This window comes from Arvicanthis niloticus, chromosome 24, assembly GCF_011762505.2.
Source record: "Arvicanthis niloticus isolate mArvNil1 chromosome 24, mArvNil1.pat.X, whole genome shotgun sequence".
Lineage (NCBI taxonomy): Eukaryota > Metazoa > Chordata > Mammalia > Rodentia > Muridae > Arvicanthis > Arvicanthis niloticus.
Genome location: NC_133432.1, coordinates 37075274 through 37092336, shown reverse-complemented (window position 1 = coordinate 37092336; position 17063 = coordinate 37075274). Strand labels below are relative to the sequence as shown.

Here is a 17063-nt window from a genome sequence, read left to right as displayed (position 1 = left end):
CTCCATCTTTTCTCTCATTCTCCATGCCCCTTTCTTTCCCAGCCCCACTTTCAGGTGAACCTAGTTATCTGTGGCCACAGGTGGCTATGAAATGGCACTGAAACGAGACGCCCGAAAATGGGGGATTAGTTGAGGACAGCTGTTTGGAATTTTTTGACTTGCCCATGTTTAAAGAAAGGAGGATACAACAGGTAGAGTTAAATTAAAGTTTTAAAAACAGCTGTGGCACAGTACAGGCCTACAAAAAGATAGTTATTGGGCCAGGCCTCAGAAAATAGGCCCAGATTAAGAACATTTACATTTAAATTAAGACAATGCAGACTGGGCTCAGCAGAAACTTGTGTGACAAGTCATTCCTTTTCTCTTGGTCATTCTGACCAGCCCCTAGAAATGTGTTTTCCAGAATTTGTTTTATTGCCTTGCTTGCTCCTTGGGGAGGGGTAGGACTCAGGCCCAAAAGACACTCATGACAGTTTATGGGCCAGGGGTTATAGATAATGATTATGCTGGAGAAATTAAAATTATGGCTCCTTCCCCCATGGCATTATAATTGTACCTGCTGGCAAAAGAATTGCTTGACTTGTTTTAGTTCCTTTGCATCTGCTTCCTTACAAATGTGTTAAGAATGAGAGAGTACAAGATGGCTTTGGTTCCTCTGATGTGTTTTGGGTTCAATCTATTATTAGCAAGAATCCTAATTTTGAGCTAATAATTAAAGGGAAAGGTTTTGAAGGATTAATAAATACTGGGGCTGATGTAACAATTATTAGAGGACAATATTGGCCTTCAGCTTGACCTTTATCTGATACTCTCACTCAGTTAAAGAGATTGATTATTCAATTAATCCAAAACAAACTCAAACTTAAGATTTATGAAACTAATGGGGCATTACAGCCTGACTTGCCTACTCCAACTGCCATTCCAGTAAATGCATATAGAATTATTTTAGATCTAGAAGATTGTTTTTATACCATTTCTTTACATTCCTGGTAAAGGTGGGAGGTTTGCATTCTGTAAATTTGCTTGTAAATTTTGAGAGCCCATGAGTGATATCATTAGAAAGGTTTGCCTCAAGGAATGGTTAATAGCCTTACATTATATCAAAAACTTAGTTGTTGCTTTAATACAAAAAAGAGTTTGAATCTTTCGGTGTATATTATTCATTGTATGATATTTTATTAGCTGATCTCTCTGAAAAAAAATTTTTGCAAGCCTTTGCTCTAGTATAACGAGCTTAAAAATTTTGGAGTACTTGTTGCTCCAGAAAAGATTGAAAGGCAATATATTTTCAACATTTGAGACCTCAGTTATATCCTACGCAGATTGTGGCACAGAAAATTCTAATAAAAATGGATAGTTGGGGCTAGAGAGATGGCTCAGCTGTTAAAGGCTAGACTCACAACAAAAAATATTAGAGTTCAATTCCTAGCAACTACATGGTGACCCACAACCATCTGTGCTGAAATCTAGTGCCCTCTGTGGCTTGCAGGTGTACATGCAGAAAAAAATCGTTTACTTTTAATGAATTTCAAAAGTTGTTAAGAGACATTAATTGGCTAAAACCTCATCTTAAGCTTACCATAGGAAAACTTAAACCTCTGTTTGATATTCTCAAGGGGGATACAAATCCTAGTTCCCCTTGACAATTAACTAATAAAGGAGGAATAGCTTTGCTGAAAGTATAGTAATCTGTTAGTTATCAACAGATAAATTATATAGACTATGATAAATTATTGGCTGTTTGTGTTATTACTACTCAGGTGCTCAGAGCAGCTTTTTTGGCAAAAGAAATCATTAATGTAGATTCATCCTTTTTTCATCTGCAAGTAAAGTTTGAATATCCTATTATAAAATTCTTACTGTGTTAATATAAAATTGTATGATAGAATCCTAAAAACCTTTTGGATGAGATGTTTATTCCTTATTCCAATGTTGGGGGCCGACTTTTAGCAGAAAGTGGCTATCAGCTTTGCAGCCATCTTGAGCCATATACCCTGACATGAGACTTGGATTACAATAGCCTACAACAGCTGAGAACACTCCAATAATCTTGGTTTAGATACCTTGAGATTAAAGGTGTATGAGATTAAAGGTGTGTGACTTAAGAGTATGACTTAGAAGTATAGAGATCAGAGTTAGAGACAAGACCTAAGGGCATGATTAAAGGTGTAACTTAGAGGCGTGGCTTAGAAGTGAGACATATAAAAGGCAGAGACAGAACAGATCAGAATTCAGACTATAGAGGGAGAATCAGACAGGAGACACTTAGAGGAAGAGAGACTGAAGAATAAATGGGATTGAATCACACCCTGTCTGGTCTCCATTTTTGAGTCTGCCCTCACCCTCGCTCTTGCTGAACCTCAACCCGCAGACCAGAGCAGCAGCTTTGGCCGGGATACAGTGGCCGCCCAAACGTAGGTTGGCCTGGGCCTCAACATTTTGCCTGGGCTGCAACATTTATTTTGGCCGCCCCAATGTGGGGCTAGTGTGGACCCCAACATTATTTTGGTGCCCGAACAGGGACTCGAGCTTGGGCCTCAACAACAATAGAAGAATGGATACAGAAAATCTGGTTCATTTACACAATGGAATACTACTCAGCTATTAAGAATGAAGACACCTTGAATTTTTCAGGATAGAACTAGAAAATATCATCCTGAGTGAGGTAACTCAGAGCTAAAAGTACATGTACTGTATGTACTCACTAATAAGTGGGTATTTAGCAAAATAGTACAGAATCCAGGATACAGTCCACAGAACTCAAAAAGGTTAACAAGCCAAAAGGCCCAAGTGAAGATACCTCAATCCCCAATGGGAGGGAGAAGAAAGCAATCACAGGAGGTGGGAGGGAGGGAATGAGTGTCCTCAGTGGGAAAGGTGACAGGGAGGGGAAGAGGGGAACATGATCAGGTATTGGGTGGGGGAAAAGGACCAAAGTCCTGAGGGCCAGCAGAAAGAATGGAAATGGGCAACCTTGGGAGTTAAGTTGTATGGGACCCTCCAGAGATGTACCAGAGACCAGGGAGGTGAGAGACTCTTAGGACTCAAAGGGAGGGATCTTAGATGAAGTGCCCCACCTTGGGGAGAAGAAACTTGTAGAGCCCACCTCCAGCAGAAAGACAGGGCATCATGTGAGGGATGTGGTTACCATCCCTCAGTCAAAAACTCTTGACCTGTTATTGTTCCTGTCTGAAAAAACTGCAGGGACAAAAATGGAGAAGAGCCTGAGAAAAAGGAGATCTAGTGACAGGCCCAAAGAGGGATCCAGCTCAAGGGGAAGCCCCAAGGCCTGACACTATTATTGAGATTATGGAATGCTTACAAAAATGAGCCTATCATAAATGCCCCATGAAAGACCCAACAAGCAGCTGAAAGAGTCAGATGCAGATATTTACACCCAACCAATAAACACAAGCTGGTAACCCCTGTGGTTGAATTATGAAAAGGCTGAAAGAAGCTGAGGAGGGTGACCCTGGAGGAGGACCAGCATGCTCAACTAACCTCACCCCGAGATCTCTCAGAGAGACCACCAACCAAGCAGCATACACCAGCTGATATGAGGCCCCTAACACATATACAGCAGAGGACTGCTGATTCAGTCAGAGAAGATGCACCTAACCCTCAAAAGACTGGAGGCCTCAAGGAGTTGGGAGGTCTGGTGGAGTGGGGAGTTGAGTGTGTGTGAAGACATCCTAATGGATGGTATGGGAGGAGGTATGGGATGTGGAGCAGTCAGAAGGTAGACCAGGAAGGAGAGAAAATCTGGAAGTTAAAAAATTAAATAAAATTCAAAAAAGAAAGATAAAACTCTGTGCTATAACCTTTGATTTCTTTTTGGGAGGATGGGAGACTCTTAATGATTATTTCTGTCTTTTTTTTGGTGCTATAGGTTTTTAAAAAATTATTTATCTCTTCTTGATTTCAGTTTGTTATGTTGTACCTATTGAGAAAATCACCCATTTTTTTTTTTTTTTTAGATTTTTTTAATTTGGTGGAATATAATTTTTAAAAGTATGTCCTTATGGTTTTTGGAATTTTCTTGGTGTCTGTTATATCTGCCTTTTCATTCCTGATTTTGTCAATGTGTATATTCTCTCTCTGTCTTTCAGTTAGCATAAGAGTTTGCTCATCTTGTTGATGTTTTCAAAGAACCAACTCTTTGTTTCATTGGATCTTTTTTGTTATTCTCTTTGTTTTCATTTTATTGATTTCAGCTCCTTAGTTTGATTCTTTCTTTCTCTCTTTCTTTCTCTCTCTTTCTCTCTCTCTCTCTCTCTTTCTTTCTTTCTCTCTCTCTCTCTCTCTCTCTTTCTTTCTTTCTTTCTTTCTTTCTTTCTTTCTTTCTTTCTTTCTTTCTTTCTTTCTTTTAGTTTTTTTGAGACAGGGTTTCTCTGTGTAGCCCTGGCTGTCCTGGAACTCACTCTGTAGACCAGGCTAGCCTTGAACTCAGAAATCCACCTGCCTCTGCCTCCCAAGTGCTGGGATTAACTGCCCAGCAGTTTGATTATTTCTTGCCATGTATTTCTCTTGGCTGTGCTAAGTCCTTTTTGTTCTAGTGCTTTCCTTCCTGTGTGCTATCAAATTGATGGTATGAGATTTTTCCTTTTTAAGAGTATTTTGCTTTATGTAGGCACTCAGGGCTATGGACTGTGTTCTTAGTACCACTTTCATTTTGTCCCACAAGTTTGGGTATGTTGTATTCATTGTATTCTAGAAATTCCTCACTTTCTTTCTTTTTGACTCATTGTTTTACTCAGTAAAGAGTTTTCAGGTTCCATGAGTTTGTAAGCTTTCTGTTTTTTCTTCTGTTATTTTTGATATGTAGTCAGATAGGATGCAGGATATAAGGGGTTATTTCAATTTTTACCTATGTATTGATACTTGCTTTGTGACTGAGAATGTGTTTTTGGAGAAAGCGTCATGAGGTGTTGAAAAGAAGGCATATTCATTTTTTGTTTGCATGGAATGTTCTACAAATATTTGTTAGGTTCATTTGGTTTATAACATAACATAATATAACATAACATAACATAACATAACTTATCTTCAGTATTTCTTTTTTAAGTTTTGTCTGTATGACCTGTTCGTTGGTGAAAGTGAGGTATTGAATTCTCCCACTTTCAGTGTGGGAGAGTCAATATGTGATTTAAGCATCTACTTTACAAAAGTTGGTGTCCTTGTGTTTGAAGCATAGATGTCAAGAATTGACATACTATTTTGGTAGATTTTTTTTTCCTTTCATGACTATGTACTGTCTTTTCTCATTTTGTTTTTTGAGTTTTATTTTTTTTTGAAGACTATTTTCTTAGATATCAAAACGGCCACACCACTCTGCTTTTCATGTTCATTTACTTTAAATATTTTTTCATCCATTTACCCTCAGGTAATGTCTGTTCTTGATGCTATATTTTGTTTCCTGAATGCAGCAGAAGGACAGATCCTGTTTTTGAATACATTCTCTTTTATATTGCCACTGATATTGAGAGACATCAATGACCAATGATTGTTAATTCCTGTTTGTTGTTGTTGTTGTGTGTGCACATGTGTGCATGTGCAGATTTGCATGTGAGTGCGCATGTGTTTTCTTCCCTTCTCTTGGTTTTGATGGTGTGTGATTTACTTCCTGTGTTTTCTTGGATGTAGTTATCCTTTCTCGTTTGAATTCTTTCTTCTAGCACCTTTTTAAGGCCTAGATTTGTAGACATAGATTTGTTAAGTATGACTTTATCAGAGAATGTCTTATTTTCTCCATCTATGGTGATCAAAAGTTTATGTGGGTATCACAGTCTGAGCTGTGATCTCTTAGATTCTGAAACACATCTTCCCATGACCTTCTGGTATTTAGAATCTTTACTGACAATCTGGTGTAATTCTAATATTTGTGCCTTTATATGTTACTAGGTCTTTCTTCTTTCCAGATTTCTTTGTTTTGTATGTTTAGTGATTTGATTATTATGCGGTGAGGGCATTCTCTTTTGGTTTTCTGTATAAACATATAGTGTATACGGTATATTTTATAGTTTTATAGACATCTCTTTCAAAAGGTTAGAATTTTTTCTTTTATGGTTTTGTTGAAAACATTTTATGGGCCTTTGGGCTTGAATTCCTTTCCTTTCTCTACTCCTGTTACTGGTAGATTTGGTCTTTTCTTATTGTCATAAGTTTTCTGGCTTTCAATATGCATGCTACACTGTATATAATCACAGAAGTTAAGTAACTGGCAAGTGACTTGGGCTGAGGTGAAGATCTCCCAATGGAATAGAGTATATTGTTATGGAGGGATAGAGTAGACTGAGATGGTAGAATTAAATGGTAATGGGAATGAAAAAGGGACAAAGAAAGAAATATGATGCAGGACAACTTATACTAAGGATCATAAGAAAGCTGGATATTATAGAAGCTTTCTAAAATATATATGCCTATGAAAGACATGTAAATGGAGTCACAAAATAATGGTGTCTTTGCCTCAACTATAGCATCTTATGTCAGCAAGTGGAATCTTCATTGTCAGAAATGTGTTACATGTAGTGAGTGATTGGCCAGAAATCTCAGGTTACTTCAAGTTTGTTGGTTGCTCTCCACAAACTGATGGTAAAACTTTATTGCTGCATACAAGACTTACATATAAAGGCACTCTTCATGCTAAGAGGAGGAATGTAATCATCTCCCCAGATGCAAATCCTGACACTTACAACTGTAACTTTCCTAAATGGTATGTTGTCACAATAATAGCACAGACATTCAGGGAATAACCAAGCACTCTGATTGGTTTTAAGACTTATTTTATGAAATGAACTCAATCCTGATTCTTCCAGTGTAGTGTAGTGTAGTGTAGTGTAGTGTAGTGTACCTGAGACTGGGTAAGTCATAGAATAAGGTTAAACTAAGTAACATAGTTCTACCAAGGAAATATAGCAATAAAACGACTCCTACTTACATTATCCTATATACTAACATCAGTAGTTTACTCAGCTCTTATGAGGAAAACTTGTTCTTGCAGGAGATGGGAACAGAGACCCACAACTGGATAATGTGCAGAGAGTGGAGACACTGAGAGTACTTAATTCTAGATGGGATTTTTCTATTAAACTCCTATACCATCTATGGTGAAGAGAATGCCAAAAGAACTGGAGGGAGCAGATGACTTTAAAAAAAGAGTGTCTTCCAGAGACAACATAACTGATACGCATATGAATTCACAGAGTCTCTGTGAGCAAGAACAGGATCAGATCAGGTTTAAGCCAGACAGTGAAGCAGCACTGAGAGGGAGAATTGGATACAGGATCATGACCCTAACCAAGAAGCTATCTGTAACTGATACCTTCTTGCAAAGAAAAAAAACTAGTCTTCTTAGATAGAATTTCATTAGATATATTAGTAATAGTTCAGGCTAGGCTGAAGATTAGTTGTCCAACACAAACGGAACTCAATGATAGGTAGTTTTGTAGGGTTTTCACCCATATTGCTTTGTTTGTGTATTTTTCAACTTATTGGTCTTTTGCCTAAATACTTTGGTTTCCATTTTTGTGGGTTTCATTTTATTTTATTTTATGTATATTTCTTTTCTTCTTCTTTTTTTTTAGAAGAGAGATGGAAAGTAGAGTTATGTAGTTGGGTGAGTAGCATTTTGGGTAGGGGAAAAATTATAATCAGAATATAATGTATGGAAAACATTTTTTGAATAAATAAAAAAATCCAAATAACAAAAAATTTGCATTTTTGGTATATGAGTAAGCAGTTAGGAAGCTAAATTCCAGAATAAGTTTTTTCAATTTCATACATAATTTTATTTTTAATTTTTGTGAAATTGTATAATATAAAACACATCATTTAGTATTGTATATATTTATACTATTTTTAGTATCTCAATAATATTTCAAAAATTTATAGACAAAATTTAAAATATCAGTATATAAAATTGTAAAAAATATCATGCAAATGAAAATATCAAGAAAAATATGGAATATAATATAAAAAGTATTTTAAATGTTTTCATGCAAAATGTTTTGATCATGTAACTTTCATCCCCTAACACCAGTCAGATCTCCACCAACCCATCATTCACTCAACTCCATCCCTTCTCTTTCTCTGTTTAAAAAAATAAAAAATGAAGACAAACCCCAAGAAACACACACACACACACACACACACACACACACACACACACAAACACACACATCCTAGCAAAAGACCAATATGACGAAAAGTGCCCAAACACAGAAATATAATATAAAAAGTTAGATTTTTGAAAATCTATCCAAGTACCTCTGAATTACCTGGGTATAGGGCCTGCACTGAAATGAGCCTCCACTGAAAGAAACTTGTTTTTACTTTATGAGAGGGTGGCTATTGCAGATAGCTTCTTGGGGTAGAGGGTAGCTCAAACAAGATGTGTTTTATTACATGTAGTTCAAAGTGTTACAGTTATACCCAACTCACCTCTGTAATTCCGATGGCCCATTCTATCATGTCTTCAGATAAAGATAATTGTTGACCAAGTGGACCATAGGAGGAAAATTGACCAATTTTCACCTTCAGTTGAAGACCGTCTGGAAAGTTCCAGTAGTTGAGAATGTCATACTCTGCATTCAGCTTCGTTTTCTCATCCAAATTCACTTGTTCTCCCACAGGATTAGTAAACTGCATGTTCTTCAAAAAAGGTAGCAGCTAAAAAAGTCAGATAATTTTCTGTTTGTGTAAGAAAAGTTAGACCCATCTATTTATTTTCAGAATTAACCTGTCTTGATTTGCTTTCTGTTGCATTGATAAAATGCTTACAGGTTAGAGTCCTGAAGACTGAAGAAAGCCAAAGCAGGAACTCAAGGCAGGAGCCTGGAGGTAGGAAATGAAGCAGAGACCATGGAGGAATGTGATTCCTAACTTGCTTCCATGGCTTACTCAGCTTTCATTCTTATGCAACTCAGGACATCTTCACTAGGGATGGCACTGTCCACAGTGGTTTGGACTCTTCCATCAATCATTAATCAAGAAAATGCCCCACAGACTTACCCACAGGTGAATCTGATAGATGCAATTAGTCAGTTGAGGATACCTCTTCCCAGGTAACTCTCATTTGTGCCAATTGAAAAAAAACTAGTCAGCACATTGCTCAAAGTAAAATGAGGCTTTGAATACCTTAAGTGGTGTTAGATTCGATTCTTTAAGTGTCAAAACTAGTCTTAACATCACTTAGACAAGTCAATAGTTCGTGTTACCGGGAAATAGCTCAGTTGGTAGAATTGCCTAGCATTAGTGAAACCCTGTGTTTGATACTGTGTGTGTGTGATTTATCTGCATAAATCTGTCCATAGTTTTACATGTCTGCTATCTCAGCACTCAGGATGTAGAGGCAGGAGGATCAGAAGTTTCTTGTTCTTGGCTGTATAGCAAATTTGACGCCGCCAAATTTAAGCATATTAGATAATTCATAAACCATGGATATGGATTTAGAACACAGTGTCTTTCTTCTATGGACACTTTGTTCTTTTTAACCGTTTCTGTATAGGTTTTCATTTACTTACCCCTTTATCAGTTACAAGTAGTTTATTTTGTACCCTTAGAGATCCAAAATAAGTAGTGTGACCTCAAAAAGCATAGATTTAGAAAATCACAATGTTGATGTTCTGAGCAACCCAACAAGAGACACGCTACCTGCCAGGCTGAAAACATCAGCTCTTCTGCCTTTCTTATTGGTCTTACTTCTACTTGATGAAGAAGCATCTCATGAAGGCTGTGGGACACAGCATACACAGCATTGTACATATTATAAGCAAACTCAGTCATGACCATTTCAAAACAGGCCTCTGGTGACTCATGTAAGGAAGCATTTGGCACACAGTTCTCCAGTGTATTGCAGTCATCATCAGCAAATGAGCAGTTAAAAAAGGAGAACCAAAATTTTCTAAGATAAAAATCTTCTGGATATTTGGAAGGATGAAGTGTTTGGATGAAATTTCTAAAACCAGAGATTTTTTTTGTGGTGATGTGTGAAGATGAGGCTTCCATGGAGTGAATGTAAAATGAAATGGTCTGCCGTGATGACACCATCCCATTCTGAGTTCATGATCCAGACTTTGCTTGTAAGTACAGTTTGTCTTAAATAAAACAGGAAGCCTCTCAGAAAATCACTGTCACCGTAGGTGATGATCACATTTGCTGATGATTTCAGAACCTGTGTAGGATTCAGTTGTCTGTTTGGTAAATAAGATACTTCACTAACAGGGATCATTTCCACAAAATCTACACATATTCTGTTTCTGTCCATTTCTGCTGTCAAGTCTGAGATGATCTGAACACCATTATGTCCTTCAGATATGATCAGTCCCACCCAGTTCCAGTGGAAATAATTCAACAAGGAGACAATGCCATGAGACAGAGACTTGTCCTTGCAGGCTATTTGGTAGAGATCAGGAAACTGCTCATGATTATTCAGGTTAGGATCAAAAGACCCAATGGCCAACTAAAAGGAAAAGAAGATAAAGAGAATAAAAGAATTAAGAGGTGTAAGTAGAAAGCAAATGTCCAATTATGACAGGCTTTTAGAATCACCTAAAATGATGAGAAATCACCCACTCCATCTATATATGTGTGTCCATGAGGCTAAAGGTTGATATTGGAGTTTTTTTTTTATTATTCACTATATTAATTTTTCTTTTACTTTTTTTTAAAAATACGATTCTACGTGAACTTGTAGCTCACTGTTTTGTTTACCCTGGCTAGTCTGTGAGCTCAATCAACTCACCTGTATCTTCTTTACCAGAACCTAGGTGAAAGATGTATACTGCCTTCTACTGGTTTTATGTGGTAGATATCCAAAGTCAGGTTCTTATGTTTGTGAATCAAATACTTTATGCACAAAGCTGCTTCTCTAAACCATCACACTTCATACTAAGGGTTTCCTGTAATCACCGTCCACTTGAGCCTATTCCTTTACTTTGTCGTAACTACATCACTCTTTTGGATTATAAACTTTGTCAGATGCATAAACACATTTTTCTTTCATCCTCTTTTAGCACCTTGGAATGGCACTGAATTATAAATGGTTTTATCTTTCTCCACTTCACTCATTCTCACCTGTGGATATTTGTAGAGTTCTAGCAGTGTCCCTATATTGGCCGATATTATCCATGATATGCCTGTGAGTACTGCAACAGACTTCATCTCTCTCTTACATGTGTAATTAGGCATATAGTTCTTTGGCCCAGATAGCCATGTGATGCATCTATCTAATGTCCACCATTCATTGAACAGGACATTATATATATCATATCCCAGGGACACATTGGGTAAAATCTGAGGGTTCCTGTTGATCTCTTCAATGGCATAAACCATTGCCAAAACAATCTGGTAGTTTTTAAAATTGAACCTGCACAGAAAGAAGATAGAAGAATATTTAGGGCTTCTGTGGTTGAATGTCAAATAGCTTCATATCATTCAGTCTGTCCTCAGTTGATGACAATATTAATGAAGCATGTAGAACTTCCAAGAATTTGAGCCCAGTATGAACAATAGACATTTCATGCAGACAAAAATGAAGTAGAGAAATAATGAAAATAACAAAGATTATGTGTCAAACAGACATAACAGACATCTATAGAATGTTTCACACAAATGCAAAACAATATATTCTCTCCCCAGAACTTCATGAATCCTTTTCCAAAATAGACCATATAATCAGTCACAAAGAACCTCAACGGATATAAGAAAATTGAAATAATGCCTTATTGTTATCAGACTACCATGGATTAAAGTTGGTCTTCAACTTTAGTAGTATGTGGAAGCTTTTCTAAAGTAAACCATATCCTGAAGCATAAAACAAATCTTTAGAAATTCAAAAAGACCAAAGTAACTCCTTGTATCCTAGATAACCATAATGCAGTGAAACAAAATTGACAGCAAAATATCTCTAATAAATACAGCATCTCATGCAGATTAAACAGTTCACTACTGTCTGAGGAATGAGAGAAAGAAAAAATTAAGATTTAAGTTAAAATCTTCCTGGAGCTAAAGGAAATGAAAATGTAGCACAGACAACCCTGTGGACATGTTAAAAGCAGTTCTGTGATGGATAATATACAGCTCTCCATATTTACACCAGAAATCAGAAAGAACACAAATAATTGGCTTACTAATGCAACTCAGAAGTTGACAATATCAAATTGAAACCCATTCAGGTCAATAAATTATGAGAACCAGAGCAGACATCATCAACAAGAACAAAAAGAAAAAATTAAGCAAACAAACAAACCAACACAAAAATCAGTGAATGAAAGAAATAATTTCATAAAAGGTTTAACAAGATTGAAAGACTCATGGCCCAACTAATCAAAATAGAAAAGAGAGGACCAAAAAACAGAATCAGGAATGGACATGGAAGCATTACAATATCCACCTAAGAAATTCATAATATTATGAGGGAATATTTGTAAAATTTGTACTTCATTAATCTGAAAAAGTTTTAAAAAGAAGACTTTCTAGATTATGCCAAACCACAAAATGTAAACCAAGAAGTTAACAATCTAAAGAGAACCATAACAAATGAGGAGATTAAAATAATAATGAAAAGGCTTCAGTTAAAAATGTCCAAGAGCAGAATTATCACACCATTATTCTACCAAATTTTTAATCCTTCAGATTTTTCTTGAAACATCTCTTCTTAAACCATTAAAAAATGTGAAAAGAAACAGAATGAGCACGCTCAAACTTCTACAAAGTCAGTGTTACTCTACTACGAAAATGAGGTAAAGATACTGCAGGTGAAATTCCTGATGAACATAGACTAAAACAATGTTTTAGAAAATATGAATAAACGTAAAGTAGAAACACATAAAGAAGACCATCAGCCACAACCAAGGTCATTTTATCTTGGAAATGTATGGATGTTTCAGCAGATATCTCAAGGAAGTAAATGAAAAAACCAACACCAGTGGACTTAAAGACAAACAAAATCACCTGATCATCTCCATTGATGCAGAAAAGTCTTTGACAAAATCCATCATGGTAAAATCCAGTCTTTCAATGTAAAGGTATTAAGAATATAGAACTAAAGGGAACATACTACAACACAATAACACACACACACACACACACACACACACACACACAGACACACACACACACCCCCCACACCAACCAAAAGTATATATAAACTAGTCAGGCATGTTCACCATTCCTATTTCTTCTTAATATTGTGTTTGAAGTGCTGGGTAGAGCAATGAGGCAATACAAGGAAATTAAGAAAACTCAAATAAGCAAAGAAAAAGTCAAACTATCATTATTTCTAGGTGACATGATGCTATATATTAGAGATATCAAAAATTCTACCAGAAAAGAAATGACAATCAAATTCAGCAATGTGGCAGATGGAAAATCAACTTTCACAATAAATTGCTTTTTTGATACACCAAAAACAAATATAGAGAAAAGGATAACATGGACCAATACACACTCACCATAGTCTAAAAAATAAAGTATCTAGGAATAAACATAACTAAGGAAATGAAGAATTTACTAGATGAAAAACTTTAAACTTCTGTCTGGAGAGAGAGAGAGAGAGAGAGAGAGAGAGAGAGAGAGAGAGAGAGAGAGAGAGACTAGGAAATAAAATGATGTCTCCTGTTCATGAACTGGTAGATGTAGTATTGGTGAATATGACCATTCTACCGAAACTTATTTATAGTCTCAATGCAATCACAGTAAAAAATGACACTGACTTTTTCACAGGAAAAAAATGTGTACAAGTTCACGTGAAACCACAAAGGATTTTCAGTAGGAAAATGATGCTGGAAGAGTTAGAATCCCAGATCTTAAGATATATTAGAGAGCCATAATAACAAAACAACATGGTACTGACACAAAACAGACATGTAGACCAATGGAACAAAATCCAGTCCCAAACATGAATACATGTAACTTCAACCACTTAACATTTGCCTGAGATGCCAAAATAGGAAGAAGGAAAGAAGGAAAGAAGGAAAGAAGGAAAGAAAGAAAGAAAGAAAGAAAGAAAGAAAGAAAGAAGAGAGAAGGAAGGAAGGAACCTGCATGCTGGAGAAAAGAAACCATCTTCAAGAAATAGATCAGAACAACAAAATCAAACTTGTATGTATCAACTTAAACAAAACCTAATTGCAGATAGATCAAAGACATAAGTTTGAAGCCTGAAACACTTAGACTGTTAGCAGAAAACAGGTAGTACCCTCCATGATGTAGTTGTAGGAAAAGATTCTGTTTGCCCAAGAATTAAAGCTAACAATTAAGAATTGGAACTTCATAAAACTAAACATCTTCTGCATAGCCATCAACAAGGTGAAGAAGCAGCCCAGAGAGTAAGAAAATCTTTGCCAACTGTACAGCTGTCAGAGGTTTAATACCCATAGCATACAAAGGAAATGATCCTCTACTATCCAGGAAGAGGATTTTCCAGAGGCTCCTTGTACAAAATTCATGCCAATGGTTTGCGTTGTGATTTTAGATAATGTTATTAAATGTAATTCATGACAACACTAATTCCTGACAACCGGCTAGAAGAGGGCAGGAATAGTGGAGTAAGAAGGAGATAATTGAGTCTCAGAGAGGAGTAGCTAGAATGGAAGAAACTAGAATACTTTTGTACTTTTTGAAACAAAGAAACTAGTAAACAGAAATAATGAAATAAATTAGAGAGAGTTCTTGCAAATAAGAGCAGTATGGAGGATGCAGATAGCAGTGTTGCATGCACACATAATATTTCTAGGCACTGTATATCTTTAAAATTAGACAGAAAAATAAAGATATAAAATAATTATCTTACTGAATATGGAGAACCTCTTTGCTTGGATCATGAGGCAGGTAATCTAGGAGAAGAGTAAACAGAGGTAAAAATGCAGCAACCACCATATCTCCATCCTTGTATACACTGGGTTTTGTGTTTGAAAAACAGTAAGAGTGCTCAAAGGAGTAGACATAACTGCAGTACTGCAGGATCAGGAAAATAAAAATCAGAAGGAGCATCATAGAAGTATCTGCAAAGTTTAGGTCTGCGTAGACGTTTAACTTTCAAAGACAGGGGGTATATACATACTCGATGAATTTGTATCCATTCATGGAAATTCCAATTTTGTTGTTGATTATGATGACTACTCTTATTCCCATGGCTTCTTCAACTCAGTTTTTGAATATCCCTGAAGGATTCTGAAAAACTTTTTTTCCTGGAACTCCACCTGTGATGTTCCACTTGCAGGCAAAAAACACAATAAGGAAAACATGTCTGAGGCTCATCATCTCCAGGCCCAGGGGCAATGGTTTTATTTATTTCCATTGACAACAGGGATCCCAAGCTGAAGTCCTCTTGGGAAGACTTGACCAAGCTGATGTCAGAATACTTATCTTCTGCTGTGGGTGAAAGTATTGTCAGAAGGGATGGGATGTATTTCAGTTGATATTATGCTTTTCCATAATGCAGAAAGCCTAGGTGTAATCACTGGAAACACATAAACTGTGCATAGTCTTAAACATTTGTAATCCCAGCACTGGGGATCAAGACTGGAGAATCAGTCGGTCAAAATCATCTCTGTAGACACAGAATGCTTGAGGTTTATCTGTACTAGAGACTGTCTCAAAAAGTGTTGTTATAATCCATTTGTATGTCCACAGAATTTATTTTACTTATTTAGTGTGATTATCCTTGTGTATGTGAGGTATATGTCTCCAATTTCCACTTAAAGAGATCAAAATAAAAAAATACATATGTATATTTGTATAATGTAATGATGTACATATGCATTAGTGAATCAATTTACTAAATAATTATGTATTGAATTTAATTTATCAGGTATTCTATGTTCTACTTTATGTAAGCCAACAGTCATATGTGCAATCATATGGGTAGGATAAAGTAAGGAGTATATGGGACTTATCTGTTCTTTGTTTTTAATTTTGTCCAAACCTAATAAGGCTTTGAAATGGAGACTTCTTGTTTGTTTTGTTTGTTTCTATAAAGGGGTCTGTGCTTCTGTGTGCCCATCATGTGGAGGCCAGAGGTTGAAATCAAATGTCTTCCTTTACAATTCCCTATTTATTTTTGTGAACCAAATTTCTAAGTGAAAACAGAACTTTCTGATTTACCTTAAGTAAATGAGCAACCAGTTTCAGTCCCTGGAAGGAAATAATGGCCCTACAAGTGCATATCACCATGGCCATGTATTTATGTGGGAACTGGGGTCTGAACTGATGTTCTCATTATTTTGTCAGCAACTGAATCATTATTACCCTCCCAGGTCTTCAAGTTTTAAGACAAAAGCAACTTTTATCAGCTCTCAAGTGGAGACATGTCATTATTATTTTTGAAATGTGGCTAGAATAAATATAGAATAATTTTAAGTACAGAATAATGAATTTCAAATATTTTTGTGCAAATGTTTATTTTTAACACTTTATAATTTTTTGAAGCACTGGGTATTGAATACAGTGCAGCCTACTTGTTAGGCAGAAAATGTAAAACATGTCTATAATGGGATTTTTTTAATCTTGAAGATTAAAATCGTAACATTAGAGGACAATGGTGAAAGATAGTACTAGAAATGGTTATGTTTAACAAGTTAAGTCAGACTCAGAAATAAAAACACAAAAGTTTCTCTTTGTCATCTTCTGTTCCTGTGCTTGATGTCAACGCAGAAAAGAAAGATAGAAGAAGCAAGTCAGAGGGCAATAAATAGTAATAGAACATGTTACATGAATGCAAAATTGGAGAATGTATGTAGAAGACAAAGGATAACACCCAGAAGTGAAGAGATTCATAATTAAAGCAATATACAGCATGCCAAGAGTGAACATTAAATTAAATGGAGAGGAACTCAAAGAAATTTCACTAAATTCATGGGCAAAACAAGGTTGTCTACTCTCTCCCTATCTCTTTAAAACAGTAGTTGAAGTTCTAGTAAGAGCAATAAGACAATGTAAAAAGATCAAGGGGATACAAATTGGAAAAACATAAGTCAAAGCATTGCTATGTTTGTTGTAGGGGCATGAAAGACTTTTGGAATTTTGACCAGAATAGTGGGTGGATGATTTGTGAGGGGCTTAAT

At 36.1% G+C, this 17063-nt stretch overlaps 1 pseudogene; it reads right to left on the bottom strand.

Annotated features, from left to right (window-relative positions):
• The window catches only part of LOC143438134 (vomeronasal type-2 receptor 116-like), a 59035-nt pseudogene extending 44041 nt beyond the window's left edge, over positions 1-14994 (bottom strand).
• Positions 14995-17063: the final 2069 nt, after the last annotated feature.